Genomic DNA, 27,910 nt, shown 5'->3' on the forward strand with positions numbered 1-27,910 from the left:
CTGGTACGCTTTTTTCTGAAGATGTTTTGTTAAGCACCATGGGTCATGGAGGTGCTCAGGCCACCCCAACCTTCAGCATTTTTTGATGCTAGTTTGGGTGGCAAGGAAAAAAATGTATTTGCTCCTAATTCTCTTCTATCTCTTTCTGGCCTTTGATGTGGAGGAGTGCAGAACCTTTCTGAGCCCTTTCATAGCTCCACTGAGATGCAAAGCTAACTGTTGACCATAAGGCAAACAAGGACAGTGAACCAGTCTCTAGGCAAGCTGAGAGTCCCAGGAGACAGGGACTCTGATACCTGCTTCTCTCATCTCCTCTACTTGATGAAGCACAAGGAAGGGAAGCTATCTTCTAGGACACCAAGCAAAAACCCTTTCAATTCTATCTCTTTGGAGCAGAGCAACTTTTCCTACTCTTTCTACTTTTTTTGGTCAACTTTACAGTGGTTTTCTCTAATTTCTACCTAATTTTTTACATATTATCAGCAGGTTGATATACACAGATTTGCCTCAACAGTGCTGGAAATACAGTGTTTCTACCTGAAACATCGGTGATTTTCAACAAGAGATGTTACAAATAGATGGACATTATATAACAAAAAGTTTGAGAGTTAAAAAAGTGATAAAGTAATCTAAAATGCTCTTTATAGCAGCATTCGTGTGTGTATGCAGGTGATGACAGACAACCAGATCAAATGCTAAAAACAGAAAAGGTAACTTCCTAGAAGCAGGCTTGGGGTGTAGTATAATTTTCTAAGACCAAATCAGAACTTCAGATTCACTGATACAAAATCAGCTTACATAATTATTTGCAACTGAATGTTAAAATATACTTTGGCACATTTCCTGATCATTACAGAGAAACTTACTACCATATTGATTTTAATTCAGTATATATTTTCAATCCAAGTTGTAGGGGTTTCACAAGGATACTCTACTTAAAATTCAAGTTCTCTGTACCTAGAATCATAGTCCTAGGGTTGAAAATTAAAGTCACTTGGTTCCACGATCAGCTGCTTGCGTTCCATTGCAATGTTCTTTTCTTTCCATGTGGTTGTAATGTCAAGGCTTGAATGTCTCAAGTGACAGATAAGTCAGTATCTCTCAAGATATCTGTTCCATTTCTGAAAAGTGCTATTAGAACGGATTCTCCTTGACCCCCTCTCTGTTATAAATCTCTCTCTCTCTCTCTCCCTGTGTGTGTATGTGTGTGTGTGTCTTCCATTCTTTTTCGTTGATTTCTGCCTACCCTGCTCCTGGGAAAATCTTCCTCTTGACAACCCTCAAAATATTTGAGGGCAACTATCATGGCCTCCCAGGTGTTTCCACATGCATCCTGTTCCTTCAACAGCTCCCAATGTGACATAGTTTGGGTCACCTTACTAACCTATTCTGAATGTATCTCTCCTCTGTACACTCAAAATATATATATTCCTTTATAATGTGTGGTATCCCAAAGACAATGCTTTGGGCACACTTTCCTTCAGTACACTGGCACTTTGACTGCTTTCTTCACTTGTGACAGATAATTGCTTTTCTTGACATGAGTCTGCAATATTCACTCCAATTCTCCCTGAAGCTTACACTGGCCACTATGCACACCTCTAGGCTCACTTTCAGGAAACTGTCTAATGATGGATCTGAGTAAGGCCATGGGGGAAATTGCTCCTGCACCAAGTGCAGGGGTTCCCAACCTGCAACTGACATACCATAGGCAGCCAATGGCCAGGGACTTCCATTAAAAAGACTACCAACTGTGACGGCCCTTCACTGCCAAAACCTTGGGGTACTTGACATCAAAAAACAACACCAGCCTTCTCATTAGGTAAGTGTTATTTAGTCCTCGGTGGAAAGTACACTACAGGTATATGTCCTGTGACAAGTATAATGTGTTTATGAGCATGTGCATAATGAATTATTGGAAATAGCTGTGTTTTCAATACCCCCTTAATATATAAAGTTTGACTCCTGTCAATCTTGGGTCTGTTAAAAATATTTAGGGGTTTGCTTACATGGTGGTCTTCCAAAGCCTTCTATGGTGATCTAGTGGCCTCACCATAGAACCGCTGAGGACCCAGGATTATGGGAGGTCCCCAGAGGGTGATACAAGCCTGGGGAATATTTAGGGTGTCACTTTATTCATTTTTGGAGAGGCAGGTGTGAGACTTGTCCACATTTCTTACAACCAAGGAGCCAGGACTATTACATAAGAATAATGAGAAAACACTATAGAACACAGAATTCCAACCTCCAATCCTAAGGTTAACGAAATAGTTATTTAGCACTTACTTTATCAAGGGCTCCTCTGTTTAAGCCATTTGCTTGTTAGTACCCTAGGTTTCCTTGAGGATGTATCCTTTATACTAGCTTTATCACATTGAACCTGGTAGTTTAACTGGTCTTCTATGTGCAATGGGTGTAATTTCTATCAGTCTGCCCCACACCGAAGCTCTCCCTTAACCTGGCCAGAAAGTTACGCCCATGAGCTTCCCTAGTCCTGACCCCTAACACCTTTAGGGAAGTGCCCGATCATGAAATATATGTCAGAATCCAGCTCTACACACATGTGGATGACACCCTCTTGGATGAGAAAGGCTATGAAGTGCCACTTAAGGTAATAGACTTATTAATGATACTATAAATCAATCCTCAAGCATACCAAATTACCTACCAAGTTTGCCTTGGTACACTTTAGTGAAGAAAATAAAATTGAGTAAATGTAGGTATATATCCCATGTGGAAAAAATTCAGTTATTCCACACTTCATGCTCAGACCTCTGCAATACCTTTCCTTCGTCTCCTTGCCTTGCCCCTAACCTCCTCCACTCCGGCCCATCCTCTGCCATGTTGCCCGTTAGCACTGCTACTATTCCTCCTCGTTATAGCAAGGAAGGCTCTCCAGACCCTCCAGAGACCTATCCCAACCTCCCTCAGCTTTCCTAAATGAACTTTCCCTTTCACCAAACTTGTCTTTTGTAGGTTTTCAAATACATCACCATATGTCTGTCTTCACATCTACTCGCATAAGTAAAAGCAATCTCCATCTTCCCCGGCCCAGGTTCTACCTTCCCTTCAAAGTCCAACTGCTTTCCCAGATCGCACAACTTGCAGTGCTCACATTTTTTTTTTTTTTTTTTTTGAGATGGAGTCTCACTCTGTTACCCAGGCTAGAGTGCAATGGTGCGATCTCAGCTCACTGCAACCTCTGCTTCCTGGGTTTAAGTGATTCTTCTGCGTCAGCCTCCTGTGTAGCTGGGACTACAGGTGCATGCAACCATGCCCAGCCAACTTTTTTGTATTTTTAGTAGAGACAGGGTTTCGCCATGTTGGCCAGTCTGGTCCCAAACTCCTGACCTCTGGTGATCCACCTGCCTCGGCCCCACAGCACCTGACAGCTCACCTCTTACTTAGAGGGGAATGCTCATCATATTTAGTGTTTCTGGTAGTTGTGTAGACTACGTACTTGGTGTACGTAGTCATGCACCATATAATGTTTTAGTCAATGACGGACTGCATATATGACAGTGGTCTCATAAGATGATCACACCATACTCTTTACTGTACCTTTTCTATGTTTAGATATGTTTAGATAGACGAATACTATGTGTTGCAGTTGCCAGGAGTATTCAGCTCAGTAACACACTGACAGGTTTGTGGTGTAGGAGCAATAGGCTATACTATATAGCCTAGTTGTGTAGTGGACTTCACCATCTAGGTTTGTGTAAGTGCATTCTATGATGTTTGCACAGTAACACAATCACGTCATGACACATTTCTCACAGCATCTCTGTCATTAAGTGATGCATGATTGTACTGCCTTACGTCCACGGGTTCCCCATGTCTCTGCACCTCTTGCCAGCAGAGATACTGACTGCATCTATTCTGGACTATGTTTATGAGGATGTTTATACAGGGGATAGCCTTAAAATATGAAAACTACGTCTGTCTCTGAAGAAAAGGGCAGGCATGCCTGCTACCCATTAAGATATGGGTTCCTTAGTCTCCAGGTTTCTCTCCTATAATGCAACCTACTTTATGTGTTGGTGTCAAATGACCATCTGACACCATTCCCTGGTGGGAATTGGGGCCTGGGGAACTGGCACAAGAAAAAGTTGGCACTGTGACTATTGCTATGGCTGTAATAAAGGCTTTTATGTGTGACCCAGGGGTCCTGTGTCTTCTGCCAGCATCCATGACACTGTAGGGTAAAATCTCGGACTTTTCACAGTTCCTGTCATTATCTTTCCATAGTTCAGCTTCACTAATGAGAAAGTCAGAGATGAGACACAGAACCTGTATTGTATTTCTTAACATCTCTGATATTTTCCTTATGTATTTGAAGTATACAATAAGTTTTATTGATGATTATCCAAATGATACTTATAATAAGATAAAAATCATCATAGCAACAAACTCTCGAGTTTGACTCGGTTTTGATCCATACTCATCCTTTCTGCTCTGCATGGCCCTGGCTTTTGAGCAATTGAGTCTTTAAAAAAAATATACATATGCAAGAGAGAGTAGGAAAGGAGTGAGTGTGAGGGACACAGGGAACAAAATCCAGGAAATGGGTCTGAGAGCGGAACTGTGGCAGCGATGCCTAATTGCCTCTAAATACTAATTCTGCATTTTTCCTTAGTAAAATAATACTGATTTTTTTTAATTGAGTGCATTATGGTTAGCAATAATAATACAGTCGGCCCTTGAACAACCCATGTTTGTACTGCATAGGTCCACTTATATGTGGATTTTCTTCTGTCTCTGCCACCCCTGAAACAGTAAGATCAACCCCTCGCATCCTCCTCTTGCTTCTCCTCCCCCTCAGCTCACTCAACATGATGATAACAAGGATAAAGACCTCTCTGATAATCCACTTCCATTCAATAAATAGTAAATACATTTCCTCATGATTTTCTTTCTTTCTTTTTTTTTGTGAGATGGTGTCTCACTCTGTCACCCAGCCTGGAGTACAGTGGCACGATCTCAGTTCACTACAACCTCCACCTCCTGGGTTCCAGCCTCTTGAGTAGCTGGGCCACAGGTGCCTGCCACCACGCCTGGCTAATTTTTGTATTTTTTAGTAGAGATGAGGTTTTCACCATGTCAGCCAGCCGGGTCTCTAACTCCTGACCTCAAGTAATCCACCCACCTTGGCCTTCCAAAGTGCTGGGATTATAGGCATGAACCACCCCCCCCCCCAGCATCCTTATGATTTTCTTAATAACATTTTCTTTTTTCTAGCTTATTTTTCTGTGAGAATACAGTACATAATACATATAGCATATGAGGTATGTGTTAATCAAACATTTATGTTATCAGTAAGGCTTCCAGTCAACAAGTTGGTTTTGGGAGAGTCAGGTTATATGCTGATTTTTGACTGCATGGGGGTTTAACCCCCCTAATGCTTGTTTAAGGGTCAAATGTATATTCTTCAGCCTGCCTTGTAGTTTATATTACTGGGTTCTAGCTAATAAGATTTAAGTGAAAGTTGAAGTGAGAGCATTTCCTTCTTGCCCCCTTTTCCTTTTTATTGCCTGGGATACAGATTTAATTGTTGGCACTCTAGCAACCACGTTGGACCACGAGGCAAATTTGAAAGTAGAATCCTTGCATAGTGGAGTAACAAGATAAGAGAGCGTGAGCCCCTGATACCATGAAGCCACCATGACAGGCTTTAACAGACTATCTCCTAACCTCTTTTACATGAGAAAAAATACACTTCAGTTGTCTTTTAACACCTGTTACTTTGGATTGTCTGTATATAGTGAACTTACTCCTGACTAATACACAGACCCAATTTTCATTGAGAATAGAGTATGTCATCAAATGCATTTCCTTAGAGAGATGCCATCTTATGTCTTTTTGATACTTAAAAACATTAAAAAGTGAGGACTACTATCAATCCACATTTGTGACCATAGAGTCCAAGAGAAAACCCATTTAAAATCATTGGATTAAATTCTATGTTATGAGTGATTCAAACTTACACGTGCATAATGTGTCTTAAGAATATTTTGTATCAACACAATGAAGAATGGCTTTTCCAGATATTTTTCTACCTTTTGAACACAAAGTCTTATTATGTCAAAAAATATTTTACAGGTATTTGGAAAATGCTTTAGAGCATTGAGTTCTACCATGTTTCAGTCCATTTGTGCAGCTATAACAAAATACTTAATACTGAGTAATTTATATATTATAGAAATTTATCTCTCACAGTCCAAGACCAAGGTGCCCACAAACAGTGAGGTCTCTCTGTTTCCAGAATGGTGCCTTGTCACTGCATCCTCCAGAGAGGAGGAATGCTGTGTCGTCACGTGGTGGAAGAAATGGAAGGAAAAGAGGACCAGGCAGCTCTCTGAAGCCTCTTTTATAAGGTCACTAATCATATTTATGATAATGAAACACTTCTGACTTAATAATTTCCCAAAAGACCTCTAACATTATTAGTATGAACGACTAAAGTTGGATATTAAGTTCCAATGTAAGCATTTTGTAGAGTTATACACATTTAAACTACAGCACACCAGCACTGCCAAAAATCAGGCTGGACCTAGCTTCCAACCTTGGTGTCCTTTTCTTGTACCCCAGTCATATGTTCAGTCATGATTTAATTCCTTAGGACCAACTCCAATCTAAGGCAAGAGGTGTTCACACCCCATCAGCTCCACTGTCTGAGATTTCAGCTTCAAATGGCCATTGCTGCTCATCAGGCTGCTCTAAATAAAAGTGTGATTTTTTTTTTTCTTGAGGTGGAATCTTGCTATTGTCACCCAGGCTGGAGTGCAATGGCACAAACTCAGCTCAAAGCAACCTCTGCCTCCTGGGTTCAAGTGATTCTCCTGCCTCAGCCTCCTGAGTAACTGGGATTACAGGCACCACACCCAGCTAATTTTTTGTATTTTTTGTAAAGACAGGGTTTCACCATGGTCTCCAGCTCCTGACTTCCGGTGATCCACCTGCTTCGGCCTCTCAAAGTGCTGGGATTCAAGCATGTGCCACCATGCTTGGCCAAGTGTGATTCTTAATAAATGCTTTTTGTACTACAGAGAAGAGAGCAAGGTGGGATAATGCTAATAGCAATAGAGTTCTGGATTCTAGTCCTAGCTCTCCCATTTACTAATTACGGTACCTTCAGGAGACCATGTGCTTTTCTTGTTGCTGCTTCTTCACCTGATAGACTCAGAATGATAACTCAGGCTTTGACTCTCTCCCTGGGCTTCCTTGAGATTTCATGGCACAGTTAATGAGGAAGAGCTTTGTAAAGTGGAAAGGGCCCCATTATGTCTCATGTCATGAATACGTGACTCCCAACACTTAGAAATTCAATGAAAAAGGAAGGAAACTAAATGGGATAACATATTGGGTATACGTTAATTTTAGAGGGATGGCATCCTTAAAATCAGTAAACTCTTGGAGGCCTATCAACCCAAACTTATTAATATCTCCTTGCGACCAGGTGAGGCAGCTCATGCCCATAATCTCAGTGCTTTCAGAGGCTGAGATGAGCGGATCACCTGAGATCAGGAGTTCAAGACCAGGGTGACCAACATGGTAAAATCCCATCTCTACTATCAACACAAAAAATTAGCCAGGTATGGTGGCAGGTGCCTATAATCCCAGGTACTTGGGAGGCTGAGGCATGAGAATCACTTGAACCCGGAGCAGAGGTTTTAATGAGCTGAGATTGCACCACAGCACTTCAGCCTGGGCAACAGAGTGAGACTCCATCTCAAAATATATATATATATATATATCTTCTTCCCATAGCTATCTCAGAGTGACTATTGCCTTCTGACCTCTTCTTCAACACATATAGTGGAGGTTAAGGGCATTACTTTGACTCAACAAACCAAATAAGCAAATTTCACATGGTACCTTTTAAAAAAGCCAATGGGCAGAGGTGGTATTTAATACCACGAGAATCACTTGAACCTGGAAGGTGGAGATTACAGTGAGCTGAGATCATGCCAGTGCACTTCAGCCTGTGCAAAAAAGTGAGACTCTGTCCCAAAAAAAAAAAATTAAAAATAAGTAAAATAAAATGGTTCCACTGTAGCAATACTACTCCTTGCTATTTTAATAGGCCATCAGAGATGGAGTTGACGCCCTTTCTTTAGTCAATAGTCTCTTGAACTTCATGAGGAGAACATGCTATCTTCTTGGTAAAGTTAGAACTTTTGAAAATAACCCTAAAGTTCTGTGACAGAATTGAGAAATAAAATTCAGGCAGCTTTCTGAATGGAGCTACCTTGTGGAGCTGCTCACATCAGCAGATGGGTGTCAGTTTCGATTTCAGCTTTGCTACTTAGTTCTTATGTGCTCCTTGTCCAGTGACTAAACTTCAGTTTCCTCACCCATGTTTCGGGAAAAACAAAGCATTGCTCATACTAGATGCCGGCTTACTCTTATTCCCTTTCCTCTTCATTCTTCTCAAAAAACCAGGATAACTAGGAGATCAGAGGCTGTTGATGCATACATTGAATCTTAAGGAATCTGTGCCTGATTTCTAGCATCCTTGGAGGACGAAGGAGAGAGCTGATTCAGAGACATTCCTTGGAGAAACAACTTCAAAAATTATGTCAGATGGGATACTGTAATCTGCACCTTGAGGTTATCTTGGATAACCTCAAACCAAAGCAAGGCAAAAATTGTGATATGGGCAATGTTAGCTCCTCCTTCCTCTTACTTTCAGGTCCCTCCTCTCTCCTGGTGGGGGTTTTTTTTCCCAGTATCCCTTTGCTGCTCGTGGATGCCCTGAGTCGGGCCTTTCCCCTCTAGGGAGTCTCAGTGACCCAGACTGTGTCTCGCTTCTCACCCCTCTTATGTCTCAGCTATACTCATTACAACTTTGCTGTGCGTGGAACTACCCTCAGTTGAGGGTCTTCTCAAAGAAGAGCTGATAAGGCAATTTACTCAGAGGATAAATAGCTAGGAAGCTATTTTGGGTTTCTCTATCTGAGAGGCTGAGAGAATCTACAGTTCCTCCTGCAGGAGGTTTTAAGGCTAAGGCACAGTCAAGGAACCCTGTTAATATCCTTCGTAATCCCCATCCTGAACCCACGTGTAAAAAGCCAAAGAGCCAAAGTAACCAACTTCCAGTAGTGCTTGTTATCAGCATGAGATCCCAGTGCTTCCCCCTGCTGTCATCTAATTGCTGCTCAATACAAGTCATCTGAGCCACTAGCACAGAAAGGCGCTCTAAGATATTTGCAATGGCTCAAGAACACCCAGAATCAGGCTCCAGAGATGACCCTTTTGGGATTTTCAGCCTTAAAAAAAAATCTGGAGTACAGGCTTGATATGGTTTGGCTCTGCGTCCCCACCCAAATCTCATCTGGAATTGTAATCCCCACATGTCAAGGGAGGGACCTGGTGGGAGGTGATTGGATTATGGGAGCGATTCTCCCTATGTTTTTCTTATGATAGTGAGCAAGTCCTCATGAGATCTGATGGTTTTGTAAGTGGCATTTCACCCTGCACTTTCTTTCTTTCCTGCCACCTTGTGAATACGTGCCTGCTTCCCCTTCACTTTCCACTATGATTATAAGTTTCCTGAGGCCTCCCCAGCTATGCAGAACTGTGAGTCATTTAAACCTCTTTCCTTTATAAATCACTCAGTCTCAGGTATGTCTTTATAGCAAAGTGAAATGGACTAATATGGATGGAACAATTTTTTAATCAGTTTAACAGTTTTTATTTTATTATTTTTTTTTTTGAGGTGGAGTCTTGCTCTGTCACCCAGACTGGAGTACAGTGGCACGATCTTGGCTCACTGCAATTTTCACCTCCCACGTTCAAGTGATTCTCCTGCCTCAGCTTCCTGAGTAGCTGAGACTACAGACATGTGCCACCACATCCAGCTAATTTTTGTATTTTTAGTAGAGATGGGGTTTCACCATGTTGGCCAGGCTGGTCTTGATCTCCTGACCTCGTGATCCACCTGCCTCAGCCTCCCAAAGTGCTAGGATTATAGGTGTGAGCCACTGGGCCTGGCCCAACAGATTTAATTCATTTAAACTGTTTGTTTGTTTGTTTGTTTGTTTTTAACAAACTGTATAATGTCTTACTATTCCACCTACAGGAGAGGCATATATCAGCTATTTCTTCTGCTTTTCCTATTCTAGTACAGGCAAAACGAAGAAGGGGCATGCAAGGGAAATTCTCTCAGCACCTAAGATCTTTCCAGTTGAGAACACTCAAAAATGTCAAATGGCAGAATAAAATCACCAGTGAATGAAGCTATTGAGAAACACAGCGCACTTCAATGTAATTCTCACAGAAGCCACAGCATGGGAAGGAGGTATGACACTTTCCTGGCTAGGTGGCACGGGAGATAGTGAGCAAACCAGGTAGGAGATGTAATCTTCATAAAAATTCAGGAGAAAGACATTCAAGCAAACCAAGCAATGTTTTCGGAATGCAAGAGCCAAGAGACCAGTGCCAGAGCAGCAGGGTCTGCTGCAGATAGAGACACGATGACTTTGTGACAAGGCCAGCTATGCCCTGGGAGGCTAAGAGATACAAACCACCAAAAAAAGATTTATCATGTATGCTCTGCAGAAAGGCCTTATCTTCTGTCACATTTGGGTATTTTCAGCCACACTTGCATACAAGGATAGCTGCAGTGTCAACAGTATCATCCTTGACCACAAAGGATGACAGTGACAAATCTCAGGGTCCTTTGAATTTGAAGATAACATTGTTCACTACTGTGAATGCCAGACTTTTATTGTCAGCAGAGCTTCTCGAGTTATTTATGCCTGCAACAACTTGTGTTAGATCACCCGCCTCTTTCAGTTGCTTCCCTGAGAGGTGTTACAGTAAAGTGAGAGTGTTGTCAGCAGTAACACGTCCTACATTGCCTACATGACCACAGAAATTGGAGTTCCCAAATGTACACTGGAGACCTCTCACTCTGTTAACCTCTCCACTTCAGCCTGTCTCTGTGATTCCCTTGGGAACTTAACATCGCAAAATGCTATCTCGTTCTTTATTTTGGAAACTGAAAATCTTCCAGAAGAATACTCGCTGAGACTCCTTAAAGGCATGGTCCTAAACCATTCCTGTAGAGACCCTGGAAGAACCTGTACAAGGAAGCTATTGTATGCATATACAAATAAATGACACAACTCAATGGTTTAATGCCATCTGCCAAGTTAAACTACTGCAGAGCAGCTGTGCATATTTAAAACGATGCCTGGCACAACTAGAGATCCATAAATCAGCAGCTGCATACTTTCATCCAATTAAGAGAGTTAAATAAGAAAAACTCCACAAATTAAGATGTGTGTAAGGACATGGATGACATCGTCATTCCTCTCTGAATGCAAAAATAAATAAAAATAAAAATAAATCCTCATTTTGCTGATGTTAAGGATAGAGTTACTTTTCTAGGGACACAACTTTTCTGGTATTTCAAATCCTGGCACAAAACCTTGTTCGCAGAAGGGTCATTTCAGGCTTGTCGGTTCTTTCTGTAAGTGCTAGAGCAAAACAGAAGTAATGACTTCAACGGAAAAGCAGTCCTTCTTCAACAGGAGAGAATGGGTAAGCTAGGATCCTAAGGCTTTCCTGGGACAATGATAGCCATGTCACAGGATCGGAGCGCTGTCTCTGTGCAGGTAATCCCTTTGTTCTTATTTGTTTGTCTGTAGCACAAAGATGCTCAAAAGCAGGGCAGATCAGGCCAGCAGATGCCTCATTCCAGCTTGGGATGGCCTTGGGTTTATAGGCTTGGCTAGAGAAGCCAGAGCAAACTAAAACAAAGAGAAGTTGCATTATTGTAAGTTGGGTCACTGTAGGATAGAGTGACCCACTATCCTGATTGTCTTTTTTTTTTTCTTTTTTTTGAGACAGAGTTTCACTCTTGTTGCCCAGGCCAAAGTGCAGTGGCACAATCTCGGCTCATGGCAACCTCCCGCCTCCCGGGTTCAAGTGATTCTCCTGCCTTAACCTCCTGAGTAGCTGGGATTTCAGGCACGTGCCACCACGCCTGGCTAATTTTGTATTTTCAGTAGAGACAGGGTTTCAACATGTTGGCCAGCCTGGTCTGCAACTCCTGACCTCAAGTGATCTGCCTGCCTTGGCCTCCCAAAGTGCTGGGATTACGTGAGCCACCATCCCCAGCCAGATCCTGATTGTGCAGATAATTGATGCGATTCTTCTTTGATATGCAACACAATTTGATAAATGTTCATTTCTTAAATCTTATTTACAATGCAGTATCTGAAAACAGATCCGTGGACTTCAGGTTCCTATTTCATTAAAATCCATCAATCCATCTTGCACAAATGTTGACATATTGTGATCACAATTATTAATAACAATATCTCTGGTCTCATCTGAAATGTCTCTAAGTATTGGGAAGCTACAATGGACTGAATGTTTGTGTCTCCCCAAAATTCATATGTTCAAATTCGAATCCTAGTGTGATGGTATTTGGAGGTGGAGTCTTTGGGAGATGGTTAGGTCATGAGGTGAAACTCTCATAAGTGGGATTAGTGCCATTACAGGAAGAGATCAGAAAACTAGCTAGCCCTCTTTTCACCATGTGAGGACACAACAAGAAGATGATTGTCTATAACCAGGAAGAGAGCCCTCATCAAAAACCCGGCCATGGTAATACCCTGATCATGGACTTCCAGCCTCCAGCACCATGAGAAATAAATGTTTGCACTGATCTATGGCAATTTGTTATGGCAGCCTGAACTGCCTAAGACAGAAGCTGTGAAGCTCACGGTGGCAGATAAAAATTTTCTAAAACTCATATTTACACTTGTAAACTCAATATTTTATCACTGGCAACATTCCTTGAAGTGACTGTTTCACATGGTTCATTTTAGAGAAAATACCTGCCAAAATTCAATCCAAATAACCATAGTCCATCAGTCATTCTTTCAAGTAAAGATGGCATTCTATGAAAAAAAATGAGGTTTATTAAGCTCATAACACAAATAACTACAAAACTTCTTATCCTTCTGACAACTGTCATGATTCGGTACACAGCAGAAGTGCTTCATATGTGCTTCTCATTTTGTGTCATAGAATATTAAAAACACGTACACTGTGCTTGCTTCAGCAGCACTCATTCTAAAATTGGAATGACACGGACATGCTCAGCGGGGCCCCTGCACAAAGATGATATGTAAATCTGTGCAGAGTTCCGTCTTTTGCTTTCCTCTTCTAATGTTTATGGGTATGGAGACTGAGCTGTGATGAGTGAGGTAACTTGCCTAACTGAGAAACCTACCCCCAACTCCTCCTCTAAAACCAAAATATATACGTATTTTCAAGGCTGAGCTTTAATACTAAGTATTAATTTTATTGATTCTTTCAAGACCATTATTCATTAAAATTGGCTTTGCACTCCCATGAGTGCATGGCATCGAAGAATGCAATAACTATTAGTAGAGTTAGGTGCCACTGCCTTGTTTCATGCTAAGATGCCAGCAGTGTTAACCAGCATTGCTTTTGCACCATCAATGTAAACATAAACCAAATGAAAAAGGAAAATACATCGTCTCTTAGTGTGATTACAAAAATGGTTTTGACCTCATAAACCTTCTGAAACTTAATGCTTATGTTGGCAACAAGGTCATCAAAAAGAAAATAAATGAATATTAGCATCCTCAGGGACATGAAAGGGGAACCATTACTTTATACTTCTGTATCATCTGATCCTTTATGATTTTTGTAGTTTAAAAAAATGAATAAATAAATGTACCTGGAAGCATATTCATTAAAAAGGGAAAGGTGGCCTGAATGATATCTCAAGAACTTATCATGTGAACCCGAATCTTCTTAAAAGTGTCTTTAAAGAGTCTTGTGAAAATATCCCCTAAAAATCCTAATGGATTCAGTGACTTGCATGGGTATTTTCTGTATTTTCTTCAGTAAAAACAATGTAGAAATTATGAAGATATAAGATTAGGCCTTAACATTATATGTGTGTGTGTGTGTGTATATATATATGTGTGTGTGCACGCGCGTGTGTGTGTGTATATATATGTACATATACACACACGCGCGTGCACACACACACATATATATACACATATATATATACACATATATATATACACACATATATATATACACATATATATATACACACATATATATATACACATATATATATATATACACACACACATATATATATTGTTAAGGCCTAATCTTATATCTTCATAATTTTGACATATATATGTATATATGTGTGTGTGTGTGTGTGTGTGTGTGTGTGTGTGTGTGTGTGTGTATTAATTTGAGTTTGGAGTAGCTAATTATATTGCTCTAATTCATCAGTTTATATGTACTATAAAAACTTTATATAAATATAGCTGATTTGACACAGCATTTTTTTATCATTTCAGTTAAATGAAAAAAAAATGCCATGTCTGTATTCTTTATCAGAAATATAACTCAAAGCATATTACTTTTCCCCACAGAGAGCCAAAGTCAACTTCCATCATTGTGGTATCATTTTAACATCTTCCTTCAGGAATAAAATGGTATCAATTATTATGCTTTCTTGGAAGGAAAAAAAAAGACTAAATGGCTCACATAGAAGGACTTTTATTAATTTCCATAGTTTGGAGACCAGAACAGAGTGGGCTCCAGGTAACATAGGTCAGGGTCTTTCTCCTCTTGGCGATTCTCTCAGCCTGTCCTCCTGCCTCAGGTAGTTGGTACAGTGCCTGCTCCTACCACAACAAGATCCGGAGGAAAACAAGGGACAGGCTCTAACTGTGCCTCTTTAGAATTAAGGAAACCTTTCCCAGAGGTCCCCACCAGATTTTCTTCATGCTTCCTTGACCCAGGATTAGGTCACATGCACATGTCATTTTGAGCAAGTCACTGTTGAGGGAAATGGTATGACTAGCATTGATTGAAACCAGAAATCAGAAAACTGCAATCAAAGGCCAAAGCTAGCCCACAGCCTATTTTTGTAAATAAAGTTTTATTGTAACACAGTCATACTCATTCATTTATATATTGTCTATCGCTGCTGTCTCATACAACTACACAGTACAGTGGTTGTTAACAGAGACATGTGCCTGCAAAGCCTAAATATGCACTATGTCCTTTACAGAAATTGTTTGCTGAGTGTTGGTATACAGAATTATTTGGGAAAGAATAGATGATGACAAGTAAACACAATGATCACTACAAGATAGAGTGGTTCTAAAAAAAAAAAAAACAAGCTCTAGGCTGGGTGCAGTGGCTCACACCTATAATCTCAGCACTTTGGGAGGCCAAGGTGGGTGGATCACATGAGATCAGGAGTTTGAGACCAGCCTGGCTAACAGCCTGATGAAATCCTGTCTCTACTGAAAATACAAAAATTAGCCAGCCATGCTGGCGGGCACCTGTAATCCCAGCTACTCGGGAGGCTTAGACAGAAGAATCACTTGTACCAGGGAGACTGATGTTGCAGTGAGCCAAGATCACATCATTGCGCTGCAGTCAGGGTGACGAGAGCAAAGCTCCATCTTAAAACGCACACACACACGCACACACACACGCACACGCACACACACGCACACGCACACACACACGCGCGCGCGCACACACACACACGCACAAACACATACGCATGCACACACACACACCCCAAGCTCTTTCACATTGAAATGATGAGATAACGCTAACAGTATATATGACACAGTCCTGAACATATAAATTATGTCTCAAAGATTGCAAGTGCTGCAAAAATGCAGAGGAGTTCCTATAGTCTCGGGTATTCAGAAGGCTGAAGTGGAGGATCATTTGAGCTCAGGAGTTCAAGAGCAACCTGGGAAACATAACAAGACCCCTTCTCTTAAAAAAAAAAAAAAGAGAATTCAAGAGAAAGTGATCAATACAGGCAAGGCAAAAATATTTTCAGTTCAAAACTGGCCTGGGCAGCATAGCAAGACTCGTTCTCTTAAAAAAAAAAAAAAAAGAACTCAGAAGAAAAAGTGATCAATAAAGGCAAAGCAAAAATATTTTCAAAGCAAACAAATTCTCTTCTAAAACATTTCATGGGATGCGTATACAGAATGCTGGTCTGTTTTGACTTAGCTTCAGTGTTTTCTATTGACAGGCAGGTGAGCAGCATGCAAAGGGCTAGCCTGGCATCTTTCTGCTCTATTACAATATTACAGGCCCTGTTTTCCCCCAGGCTTTCTTACGTCTTCTTTAACCTTAATCATTGCATAATACAAAGGCTCATTTTAGATAAAAATGTACAGATTTTATCTTTGTTGTCCAGCTTTGTTGATACAAGTCGCATATCACTTCCTTTCTATTCTGTGATATTTTTGTCTCCTTCCCACCTATTAGAATGTCTTACACAGATCTTATAAGATCTGAAAACCATTCATGGTAGGAGGTAAAACTAGAAGCCTCACTCCAGTCAGGAGGATATGCATTAAAGAGAACAGAAAATCCTTGAGTTAACTAGAAAGGAATCTGTGTCTACTTCCTGTTATCCTCAAAACTACCACTTTTAGGCACTTTCCTAACCTCGTACTTTAAATGTGCACTATTACATCCCAAGCATTGCACTGAAAGATAAATACTGAACGGTCCTGTAGCCTGAATGTCTCCTCTGAAACTCATGTTAAAATTTCATTGCCTATATAACAGTATTGGGTGATAAGGCCCTTAAGAGGTGGTTAGGTTGTGAAGATCCTGAACTCATGAATAGCTTAATGCCAGTGTGTTAATTACCTCAGGGGTGGGCTCCTGATCGAAGGATAAAGTCCAGACTCCATTTCTCTTTGTCCCATGTGCTCACTTGCCCTTCCACCATGATATGACACAGCAAGAAGGCCCTCACCAGATGCAGCCCTTCGTTATTGGATTTTCCAGCTCCAGAACTATGAGCCGAGTAAACTTCTATTCTTTACAAACTACTCAGTCTGTGGTGTTCTATTATAGCATCAGAAAACAGACTAAGACAAATGGGTAGAAAAACATGGAAACACCCTCTTCACATTCCTATCCCATCTGCCCTACAGGACTCCTCAGAACACTACATTTGAACATTAGGTGATGACTTCAGATATCTCATGAGTTCCATGAGATGAGAACTATATGGGAAGCAGTTGTAGTAGTTTGAAGAAAAGAGAAAGGTCCTGCATCATGTGTTCTATCACGTGATCCAGAATGTTATTCGCCCCAACAGTGACTCTCACTCAGGCCAACAGCAGGAAGCTCTAAGAGGCACATCAGAGACATGGTTGTTCCTAGGAAGTTGCACGTCTACACTCCGACCCTAAGATATAGATGAGGATCTTCTTTCTAGCAGAAATAAGGCAAGGCAGCAGAGATCCCAACAAGGTTAAATATTAAATTTCAAAGCTGAGAATGAATCCAAGGCCTGAAAAATTAAGTACGTTTTAGAGATCTAGACAGGCAAGTTCCCAGAGTGCAGCTGTCAGGGAATTTAAGATCTGAAATATTTCTTCCTGCCCAAGAATGTTTAAACATTTTTATTCAATTCAGTAACTATTTCTTGAGTAATTATTGTGAGCCAGAAGTTGAACTATGTGTGGGATAGAGCCGTAAACAAAGTCATCATGGTCTCCTTTGCTATGGATTTTATGGTCTATGATGTGTGTTACCTGTTTTCTTTCCCTTATTAGACTGCAGACTTTATTTAGAGACAGGATCTTGCTGTGTTGCTCAGGCTGGAGTACAGTGGCATGATCGTAGCTTACTGCAGCTTTGAACTCCTGAACCCAGGTGATCCTCCTGCTTCAGCCTCCCAAAGTACTGGGATAACAGGTGTGAGCCACTGCACCCAGCCTGGACTACAGACTTTTTGAGGACAAGACTTATATTCATCTTCTTAATTGCCTCACACCTAGCACAGTGGTTTACGCATAGTTGATACTGAAAAAGCTTATGGAATTAATGAATTACCTGACTGGATAAATGAAGTCAGTTCTGATCCTAATACAGTGACCCTTTATACTTCTTTATGAGCAAAAATAGTCCCAGACCCCAAGTTAGATAAAAATAAGAGGTCTACAGGTGTTCCATGTTCACAGTTAGAACCAGGACAGAAGGGCTGGGATTACAGAGAGATTTTTGCACCAGGAAGTGTTAATGCGATATATATTTAGCACATGAACTGTAAATATTTCACAGCTGAGACTACAGGAGGATTGCCTGGATTAGAGCAGTGACGGAGACTTTGCCACAGGAAAAAGACAAAGTAAATGTTTGAGACTGAACCTACTCTTCACTAAAATAAAGGACACAATGAATTTTGTGTGGAGAAGGCATTTTTAGCTTTATTTACATGTATCACACATATTTAGATGATGAACCATCTTATTTCTTTTTTAACTTTCACTTATCCCTCAAGGTGCAGCTCAGCTACCATCTTCTTTTCTAGGAAATATCTTTGATCATCTTTCTGACTTGCCTCCATCTGGGCTCAATGCCTATACTGCTTTGATCACCAACCCCCAGATCCATGTCTACCTGGAAACTGTGAAGGTGACCTTATTTGGAAATAAGGACTTTCAGACAGAATCAAGTTAAGATGAGCTCATATTGGATTAGGGTGGGCACTAAATTCAGTGTGGCTGGTGTCCTTATAAGGAAGGGGAAATTTGGACACACACAGAAGAGAAAGCCATACGAATATGAGGGTGGAGACCAGAGTGAAGCATCTACAGGCCAAGGAATGCCGGAGATTGCCAGCAGCTACCAGAGGCTAGAAGATGGAAGGAAGGATGCTTCCCTAGAGATTTCAGGGGGAATGTGGCCCTGTTGACACCTTGATTTTGAACTTCAGTCTCCAGAACTATGAAAGCATACATTTCTGCTCCTTGGTTTATTAGTGATGTGATACAGCAGCCCTAGGAAATGAGTAGGAAGCCCTCTCCTCTTACATTTACCCGAGCTCAACACCGCCATACCATATTGGATATGTGTTTTCATGTATATATCTCCCCTCCCAGATTACAACTTCTTGGAGAGAAAAGCCTAGCTTACCAATGTCTGTGTTCACAGCACTTAACACACTATCTGTCAAAATAAATGTTATTAAAGTAAACTGATTGAGCCAGGACTGGCAATTCCAAATGTCCAACAAAATTCAAATTTGCCATGCCTGCCAAAATTTCAAATTCCCACTAACACACGTCAAAGCCGTGCTGACTCCCCTAGAACTAGCCTGCATATTCCACGGTGAGGAGTAGGAGAGAAGTAACAAAATACGGAAAAGCAAATGTATTACTACTTTGTACAGCCTTTAGTAGATTAAAAATCTTTCAATCCACACAGATTCTGTAGAGGGAAAAAGTTAGAAATGAAATTCTTTATGGTAAGCATGCTGCAAACCACTGCCCTAAGTCACTGTGTGTGAAAAACAAAAGAAAAGAAACCTGTAGGGCTTATTGTTTGCCCTGCAGTGAAAATGGAGAGAAACTGAGTTTGCTTAAACACACCATAAAACCAATTTTGACAGAAACATCACAATATTTTTGCAGAAATACAGGGGATATGTCAGAAGGACTTCTCTGAAGCTTCACCTAGAGATGTTCACAAGTGGACTAGCTGGATTTAGAGCTGCAAAAGTAGCACCTGTATTCCAACCTAAGAGGAAAATCATTTCCATGAAGGTGGTGTCATGTGTCCTTGTTCAAAACAAAGCAGTGAGAATCATTAAGCACGTCACTTCCTCAAGTATCTGGCAGGAACATCTGATGGGCTGAGTCAGGCCTGTGCTTTTTTGCCAGAGAGAGGGGACAAGGATTATCTAGCCACCTTTAGCTATTGCAGCAGGAGGGGAGGACATGTCTCCACCTATTTGTTCCAAATAAGAAAACTTTTATATGTCTATATACAGCTTTCTGTATTTTTGCAATTGCATATTTATAATATTTTTTGAAATTATATAACATATATATTTTTATATATTTGTACTGTATATGTAATACATATATGTGTATAATGCATATATACCAAAATATATATATTTTTTAATTTTTGAAACCAGGTTTCTCTCTGTTGCCTAGCCTGGAGTGCAATGGTGCAATCAAAGCTTACTACAGCCTTGACCTCCCAGGCCCAAGTGATCCCTGCCTCGGCCTCCCAAGTAGCTGGGATCACAGGTGTCCTCCACTGTACCTGGCTAGTTTTTTGAATTTTTTGTAGAGACAGTCTGCCTATGATGTCCATGCTGGTCTTAAACCCCTGGACTCAACTGATCCTCCCACAGCAGCATCCCAACGAACTGGGATTACAGGCCCAAAAATCTTTAACACAAAAAAAGTATTCTTGGATCATTTAAATGGGTATTCCTGACTCGTTGGAAGTGTTCTTTCAAGCAGTAATGTTTTGGGACCCAGGTTCCTTCCATCGTGTGACTCTGCCATTTTCAACTGTTTCCAAAGGCCTTAAACTTATTTGCATTAATCTGGAAGAAGAGAAAAGAAAGCACGTGGATAATCATTCCTGGGAGGCTCATAGGAAGACAGAACCAGAAGTACATACATCACTGCTGTACACACTCCACCGGTCAGGACTCAGTCTCATGGCCACTTCTAATTGGAACTGTTCCTTGGAAACCACGTAGGGTCCAGAGAAAAGAGGAACCAGGTTTGGTGAACAGCCAACACAGTCTCTGTCTTATTATCTACAATAATTACTGTCCACTAGGACATCTCAGTATTTTATGAAGTCTTAAATAGAAAGAAGTGAAATATCATGATCAAGCTTTGCAAGAATTAGGTAAATCTATTAAGTCCCAAAAGCAATAGCTGAAAGAAAGAAAAAAATGAATTAAAAAAAAGATATATTGGAAAATGTGAGCTTTGATAAAAACAAATGGGCCTGCAAATATTTAGAATCCCATCAAATATTTAGATGGTATTTTTCTAACTTCCTTCTGAAGTTTGTTATTAATTAAGAAACTCATGATTAATATATTAGTCATTTAATCAATATGTTGCTCAGAGTTCATTATTTTATTTTAGAAATCTCATTTCTAATCAAAGTTTAAAATGTAAAATAATATAAATATAACAGATGACAGCAGTTTGGATTTGAGATTTACTTGTAAACTGCAGGCTCCCTTATGAAAAGCTTAGTTGGTCGGATACAGTGGCTCATGCCTGTAATCCCAGCGATTTGAGAGGCTGAGGTGGGCAGATAGCTTGAGTCTAGGATTTCAAGACCAGCCTGGGCAACATGGCAAAACCCCATCTATACAAAAAAATATATATATATATATCTGGGCATGGTAGCAGAGGCCAGTAGTCCCAGTTACTTCGAAGCTGAAGTGGGAGAATCACCTGAGCCCAGGAAGTCAGTCAACACTGCAGTGAGCCCAGATGGCGCCACTGCACTCCAGCCCCAGCAACGCACGTGAGATCCTGTCTACGAAATTAATTGATTAATTCATTCATTCATTCAAAAAGAAAAGGGTTAGTTGTCAACCTTAGGTTACCAATTTTTGCTATGAGAATGGCTGAATCCGCACAACCACCCAATTTTGGTCAAACCAGTTGACATTTCTGATAGCATCCAGAGCAAAACTCTACAAAGACTTGGCATTTCTTGGAATGACGTGGTATACCAGGCCTTATGGATCAGCTGGAGGAAAACTAAGTTCAGTGCGATATTTAAAACTATTCTCTCTTTATGCATCTTGGCACTGCCTACGTTTTTTGTTTTATTGCTGCTGCTGTTTTTAAATCTGTGTTTCTACACTCTTTTCCTGCAATTAAGATCAAGGTAGCCAGGCGGGAACTATGTCTAAATTGTTTATCTTTAATATATAAAGGAAAAGATTGTCATCAGCCTGCTTAAAAGATACCATATACTAACTCATACAAGATCGGCCTTTGGTAATTCCTAGCTTCTGGTATAGCTTTTCTTTTTTTCTCTTTTCTTTTCAGCTAATGCATGACCCTAATAAATTATCACTTTAATTGGGTGTTCGTTCAGTCAATTCGAAAATAATTATTTAGGACGGCAAAGGAGTTAATAAGACCTTTGTTTTGGTTAACGAGGCATCTCTTAAAATCTAAACGTTGATTACAAACCATTATTACAAACCCTCTTCCCTTATGCGATGACCTCTGTGGCTAAATGTTTGGGCCTTCCTTTGTGTGTAAGTAATTACATTAAATACTGCCAGATAAAATAAGTGGTATGTGCTTTATTAAATATGCTATTCAGCAAATGAGGTTTGAGAAACAAGAAAGGATATGCAAACTGTTTTGTTTGGCCTTGTGTGTGTGTGTGTGTGTGTGTGTGTGTGTGTGTGTGTGTGTGTGTGTGTGTGTCTGTCTGTTTTGGTTTGTTTTAGGTGTCTTACATAGTAGATGGTCTTAAGATCGCCCAGTAACACCCCTTCGTGCTCTGGGAAGGTGGGGTAACATTTGCTTCTTCTCTCAAGTAAGTCAGCAGAGAGCATATAATAGAACAAAGATGATGAAAGCAGGAGTTGATGGTAACATAAAGACAGACTGCCTTTTATGTCTTCCTGGATTCCACAGAGAAGAATCCCAACGTCATTCATGAGCAATGAATGTTTCCGGTTAATTTGGGTGTGGAAGCAAATGAGAAGGGGAGAGGGGAAAGCCAGCAGCAGGCTTGGGCAGCTAACTCATCTATTACAGTCTGGGGAGATGCTTAAATGAGTGAAGCAATTAGAATCAACACACCTAGGACACCAAGGGAGAAAACTGGAAAAGAGTGATTAATGAAAATCCAAACACATACACAGTTATAGTATCTACATGAAGCCTGCGAATTTGGTGGGTTCAGCCAGGCACAAAGATGTCTTACTCCCTTACTGAAAGACAAGAAAACAGGCTCCACAACACACAAATGATTAGTGTACAGATGCTGACATGGCTTCCAGCTTACCCATCCCACATACACAAATAGCTTATGCGGTTTAATGGGCGGTGTATACACTTATAGAAAAAAAAAAGAACGCATAGAGAACGATTGTTTTGCTTTGGTGTTTGGTGAACGTTGATGGAACTCAGTAAAACAGAACATTTATGACCATGAGAAATGGCTCTCTGGGGAGCCATTTCCCTTCCCCGGGCTGGAGGTAAAAGCTTCGGTGACAGCGCTGGGTAAGAGAGGGACAGAACAATAGGTTCTGTGAGTTTGAGAAGCGGAGGTTGCCCCTACTGGGTGGGTGTTAAGAGCGTCAGTCCTGAGCAGCACAAAACTCAGAGAGAAGTGATGGATTCGTGTGGAATGCGGACATAGCAAAGGGGGTAAAACAAGAGCAAATTACCAAAGTGCGCTTGAATCACTCCGTGTGCTGAGGATTTTTTTCTGCCAACAAGATTTCCACTATTGAAAAGCCACACGCCTGGTAGATTTCCTGATCAAATCCAGAACACTGAGTTACACGAACTAACCCAACAATATAACCCAAACCAGATTCCACCAGGTGATTGGCTGACTGAATCAATTAGAAAACGAGGAGTTTTTTCACCCCTTTAATTAAAATAATTAATTTTGTTGTTTGAATTAAAACGAGTTTTCATACAGTTAAATCATTGTGCCGGTTTATTCCAGCTCTTTCACGGCCAAAACTGGGGCCAGGAGCTGCTTTAGTTTCTCTGCCTTCTCTTTGTCTGTGATGACCAAGGGATAAAGGTATCTGTTGCGATGAACTTGTAACTTCACATTATTCTTTTTTTTTAATTGCATTTTAGGTTTTGGGGTATATGTGAAGAACATGCAAGATTGTTGCATAGGTACGCATGTGGCAGTGTGATTTGCTGCCTTCCTCCCCATCACCTATATCTGGCATTTCTTCCCATGGTATCTCTCCCCAACTCCTCACCCCCCGCTGTCCCTCCCCTATTTTCCCCCAACAGACCCCAGTGTGTGATGCTCCCCTCCCTGTGTCCATGTGTTCTCATTGTTCAACACCTGCCTATGAGTGAGTGAACATGCGGTGTTTGATTTTCTGTTCTTGTGTCAGTTTGCTGAGAATGATGGTTTACAGGTTCATCCATGTCCCTACAAAGGACACGAACTCGTGGTTTTTGATGACTGCATAATATTCCATGGTGTGTATGTGCCACATTTTCACTGTCCAGTCTATCATCAATGGGCATTTGGGTTGGTTCCAGGTCTTTGCTATTGTAAATATAAGAAGAATATTTCACATCATTCTTATATTTCTTGATACTGAGTGATCTGGCATCTGTTTCTCTAACTATGAGCAGAAAGTACTTGATTTTCTTAATTTTGAGAGGCAGGGCGACAAGACAGGGCCTGCACCAGCAGCACCAGGGAAACACCCTTTTCCACTTTTCACAAGAGTGTTTAAAAAAATACCAAGATTCCTTTGGATGCAGTGGCTCATGCCTGTAATCCCAGCACTTTGGGAGGCTGAAGCAGGCAGATCAGGAGGTCAGGAGTTCCAGATCAGCCTGATCTACATGGAGAAACCCCATCTCTACTAAAAATACAAAAATTAGCCGGCGTGGTGGTGCACACCTGTAATCCCAGCTACTCAGGAGGCTGAGGCAGGATAATCACTTGAACCCGGGAAGTGGAGGTTGCAGTGAGCCTAGATTGCGCCATTGCCCTCCAGCCTGGGTGACAGAGAAAGACTCCGTCTCAAAAATAAATTAATTAAAAATGCCAAGACTTTCCTTTGCTCTGTATTTCATTTCAAAGCCACAAAGCAAGAAAATGGACTTTGGCTAAGGTTAAATTCTGCTTTTTCTTGCTGCCTACCTTCATGAAGTTCTTATGTTTATTTCATTTTCTATTCACCTGAGAAGCCCCTGGCAGTCTCTGTGGACACTTTTGAAGTCAGTTGCCTGGTCACTATATCTCAGACTCACACACAGGTACCAGCCTGAGAAAAGCTTTGCACTGATGAGTGAAAGGCCCACTTTAGACCATCATATCCCAGCATCCTGAGAGCAGGGCGCTCCTCAGAGCCCCAGCAACCAACAGGGATGTCCCACAACCACAACAGAACTTGTCAGGACTGCCTTGGCTCTGAGGACTCATGATTGGCTTTGACACGGGGTGGAGGATGATCAAAAGCCCTTCAAAAATCAGTCTCCTAGGGAAGCTCCATTGTCTTTTGTCTTTTCTAGCTCAGTGTTTTTCCAACTGCCCCCTGCCAAGAAAGGGACGGTCAACACTGTGGTGCTCCTAGCTCATAATTTAAATGACGGTGGAGGGGAAGCTGAATTCTGAATCTAAGTTCTTTAAACACACACACACACACACACACACATACACACACACACGAGAGAGAGAGAGAGAGAGAGAGAGAGAGAGAGAGAGAGAGAGAGAGAGAGAGAGGGAGAGAGAGAGAGATATGCATTTATAATGAAAAGATTTTTATTCTATATAATAGTGAATCCTAAATCTATTAATCATTGGATTTCCTTGATCTCATAAGGTGATTTTTCAAAAAATATCCATTTCTAGGATCCCAATCCTAGCATCTCAATCTAGGACCCCAGCCTGAACCCCTGGGCCTGGGGTCAAACTCAGCAATGTGGAATTTTAGTGCTCACCAGATGATTCTAATGATCACCAATATTTGAGAACCTGACAGTTTAGTTATTTTTTATTTTTATTTATTTATTTGTTTGGAGATGGAGTCTCACTCTGTCTCCCAGGCTGCAGTGCAGTGGCACAATCTTGGCTCACTGCAACCTCTGTCTCCCTGGTTCAAGCGATCCTTTTGCTTCAGCCTCCTAAGTAGTTGGGATTATGGGTGCCCACCACCATGCCTGGCTATTTTTTTTGTATTTTTAGTATAGACGGGTTTTCCCATGTTGGCCAGGCTAGTCTTGAACTCCTGACCTCAGGATAATCCACCTGCCTTGGCCTCCCAAAGTGCTGGGATTATAGGCGTGAGCCACCATGCCCAGCAGTTTATTTATTAAGCCAAATATTAAAAAATATATCTTTAGAGATTCCATTTAGAACATATTGCTTACACTTCACTCCCAATTCCAATACCTTACCAAATCACACCATCTCCTTCCACTTTCTTCGAATACGTGGTTTACAGTTGTGGCAAAAACAGCCCTAAGAAACAATTCCCCTTTTTACTAAATGTGTGGGGCAACATAACTGCTTAAATCAAAAAGATATTCACAATTCTACTTTTTAACCACACCCCAGATCATCTTCTATTATCTCAAGGGATGTCGTGAAATTTTCGAAATGAAATTCCTCTGAGTTCCTTAAATTTCTAACTTTTTCACTGCTTTAGATTCAAGGAGCGAATTCAAGGCTTCTCCTCCCAAGTCTTCTCTACCCACCCTTGCCCCATCTCAGAGCCACTCTCATGGAGGGCTGTGTTCTCTTCCATAGAGGTCCAGTTGAGAAAATGGACACCACACTAGGTATTTTAACAGAGAGAATTTGATATCGGAAATGTGTTACAGATGTTGAAAGGCTAAAAAGCAAAAAGAGACACTGAGATAACAGAGATAGGTAGGAGGCAGCTACCACTCTTAGGAAAGGGGTTGGCATTTCCAGAACTAGGAGTTAGATGAGAGCCTCGTAGAGCAGGGCCCCATGTCTTGAGGTGGGGCCACTGCCAAGTCATTGCTGATACATCAGGAGCTTACAGGAAAGGTTTCCCGGATCTGGGCTCTGAGCTCCAAGGGAGGCGCTGGCTGGAAGCCACTGCTCCTTCAGACAGATTGCAGTGAGATTCTAAGAGCAAGGAAAGAAGCTGAAGACAGAAGATGAATACTGCTGCCCAGAGAAAGGCCACTGATAGGGTGACACCAACAAACAGCAAGCAAACTGGAAGAAGGAAAATCCCTGTTCCTCCTCCTGCAGCCCAGAGTCCCTGTAGGGCATCCTAAGAGGAAGCTCACCGACCAGAGTAAAATGGACTTTTCAGAGTCTCAGCCCCTGCATCGCAGAGCAGAGCGCACAGGGCAGGCCACGCCACTGAGATTAATCCAGCACAGGGTGTGACACTCTCTCGGGTCAGAAGAGCAGCAGGACTTGCATTGGTAAACACAACAAGGTTAAAAGCTTCTGTTTTCATGACTATGCTTTTTCAAAGGTCAAATAAATTTGGGAAAACTATCTTTATAATTTGGGGTGTCACAAAGCCCATTAGCCTATTATAAGATCACAGAAGTCTTGCAGTAAAGTAACCTGCTTTATTTTGTTTAATTATTTCTAAAATTTATTCAGTGTGAATTGCTTCCTCCTGCCACATATAATATTCCTCAGAACATGCAAACTGTTTAAATGCTGCTCTAAAAAAGAAAGTTACTGCTTAAGTCCAAGCTGCTTTTGTTGGTTTGCTTCTAAAGCTGGGAAAGAGAGAAAAGAATATGTGTATAAGTGAAATCAAATAATTGAGAAGAAAAATAGAATATGTAGCCAGGTGCAGTGGCTCACCCCTGTAATCTCAGTAATTTGGGAGGCCAAAGAGGGCAGATCACCTGAGGTCAGGAGTTCAAGACCAGCCTGACCAACATGAAGAAACCCCATCTCTACTAAAAAAAAAAAAAAAAAAAAAAATTAGCAAGGGGTGGTGGCACATGCCTGTAATCTCAGCTACTTGGGAGGCTGAGACAGGAGAATTGCTTGAACCTGGGAGGCATAGGTTGTGGTAAGCAGAGATCATGCCATTGCACTCCAGCCTGGGCAACAAGAGTGAAACTCAGTCAAAAGAGAAGAGAAAGAAGAGAAGAGGAGAAGAGGGTAGGGGAGGAGAGGAGAGGGGAGAGGAGGGGAGGGGAGGGGAGAGGAGGAGAGGAGAAGAGAAGAGAAGGAAAATAGAAAGAGAGAGAGAAAAAAAGGAGAGAGTAGGAAAGAAGGGAGAGAGGGAAGGAGGGAGGAAGGAAGGTAGGAGGGAGGGAGGAAGGAAAGAAGGAAGAAGGAAGGAAGGGAAGGAGGAAAAAGGGAAAGAAGGAAGGAA

At 41.3% G+C, this 27,910-nt stretch overlaps 1 long non-coding RNA gene and 1 other non-coding gene across 2 annotated transcripts in view; one reads left to right on the forward strand and one right to left on the reverse strand.

Moving 5' to 3' along the window:
- Positions 1–27,910, reverse strand: part of LOC144581712 (uncharacterized) — a 122,136-nt gene that overhangs the window by 86,059 nt on the left and 8,167 nt on the right. The window lies entirely within an intron of this gene.
- LOC118152550 (U6 spliceosomal RNA) lies at positions 13,066–13,172 on the forward strand. The gene has a single exon (XR_004741302.1). It is a non-coding gene; the product is annotated as a U6 spliceosomal RNA (small nuclear RNA).

This window comes from Callithrix jacchus, chromosome 3 (assembly GCF_049354715.1).
Source record: "Callithrix jacchus isolate 240 chromosome 3, calJac240_pri, whole genome shotgun sequence".
Taxonomy (NCBI): domain Eukaryota; kingdom Metazoa; phylum Chordata; class Mammalia; order Primates; family Cebidae; genus Callithrix; species Callithrix jacchus.